Source organism: Sipha flava, unplaced genomic scaffold, assembly GCF_003268045.1.
Source record: "Sipha flava isolate LNK unplaced genomic scaffold, YSA_version1 201_pilon_pilon, whole genome shotgun sequence".
Taxonomy (NCBI): Eukaryota; Metazoa; Arthropoda; class Insecta; order Hemiptera; family Aphididae; genus Sipha; species Sipha flava.
The window spans coordinates 472,450-474,483 of record NW_020272791.1 but is presented as its reverse complement, the minus strand read 5'-3'; positions in this window follow the sequence as shown (position 1 = coordinate 474,483).

Genomic DNA, 2,034 nt, shown 5'->3' with positions numbered 1-2,034 from the left:
GTTTAACGAGGGGCATGCGAATCGTACTGACGCAAGCAAACCGCGAGTGTAAGAAAAACATTTTTTTGGCACCGTCCTGGCGATGCGGACCAAAATAGACAACATTCGGCCTTCTGAGCTTTTACCGCTGCTATCGTTGCTGCTGTTTTACAACTGTAACCGCCTCTCTGGTCGTCTTTTCCCCACCGCAGTTTAATCGTTGATTTCAGTTACAAACAACACACGAGTACGCGATATTATACACGAACAATATATGTTGACTTGTATTTTACAGCGTGTGAGCATAATAAATAAAAGTACAGTGGCGGGGAGACAAAGATGAAAGTAGAATAATTAACCAAATACAATTTTATAAATTACAATATTAAATGTTTGTTTGTTTACAGAAATACTCCTAAATTTATTGTTTAAACCTAAATATTATATTTTAGGTATATATCGTAAATTATTTTAATTCTAAGAGGATGTTAAAACGATTTTTTATTTAATAATATAATATAAGTTTTTTTTAACACTTATAGATATAAGAGAAAAATATAAAATGTATTAATCAAGTTATAATTATATTTATTTTTCAAGAGTATTTATTTCCTTTTATAATCTTTGTTTTTTCATACTATATATTACATAATTAAATTTTATCAGTAGCATCTATACTACTACGGTGGTTTTTTAGACATGTTTATTTTTAATGTATACACATTTAATAGAAATTAATTTGGTCATAAAAATATTTTATAATTTCAAGCTTAACCAACCTTTTTAATAATAAAACCACTATAAAACTTAGTAAATATAACTAATAATATATACCTATAACACTTTATTTGGATTATACTATAAATCGTTTGAATAATTGTAGATGAAATAAAACGTTATCATATAACCAATTATATCTTAAATTTACAAATTAGTTAAATGAAATTAAAAATATATAAATTACATATTATCTTTTCAAATTATTAAAAAATAATTTCTTCATATTGATGATTATTAAATAGATTAATATTCAATTAGAGTAGCCTGAGGTAAGAGAGCCTAACTTCGCGTTTTCTATTATTTGGTTTTAAAAGTATGATAAACATTTTAATATGCTCCCAAGTTATATTTTTTTAAAAAATAAATTTATAAGAATGTAAATGTGTGGATTACACTTTTTATTTTTACGTACCTTTAATAATTATTTACAAAAAATTTGGAAAATTAAATTTTCCCATGCGTGGGGTTTGCTTTAGGACAGAGTGAGAGTACGTATTGTGAACTTTTACCGAAAATTAATGTCGTAGTCTTACCCCAAATCAAAATGTTTAACTTAATCATTATTATAATTTTCTTTTAGTAACGATACTACTATACAAAACTTGTTATATAAAGCTCGCATTATATTAGATTAATAGTTACATATCTAAAACAAGTGATATTTAGCATACAAAATATACTTTAGAAAAACTGTAATGAAATATCAGATGAGTGTATAATTTAAATTAACTTATAATTAACAAAATCATTTTTCAGCGATGTGCAAACGAATGCACGCCAGAGGCGTGCCTAAGATCAATATATAGGACAGGTCCAAATATAATTATTTTAATTCATATGGGTACACATTATTTTAATTTTTTATCATAAACTTTTCATAACATTTTTAAATTTAATTAGAAAAATGATCATATAATATAACACAATTCCTCCTGTTTGACTCGTTAATAATATTTAAAGATATTAAAAAATAAATAATATTGATGTAAAAAATATTAATAATAACTATTTGAAAACAGAGTAGGCCTAGCCTATCAGCCCTACCCTCTGGACACGCCATTAATATACGTGGATAAACAAATCATAAAATATTCATCGATAATAAACAGTTTGATCATACATTGAAAATTAAATTTATAATAGCGAAACTCTTACCTTATGCGCACTTTTACCCTACTATTTTTTGATGGATAAAGATATTATCTTTAAAACATATTATGTTTTAAATATATAATGTGGTCCTTTATGATACTTATTAATATATAGCAATATCTC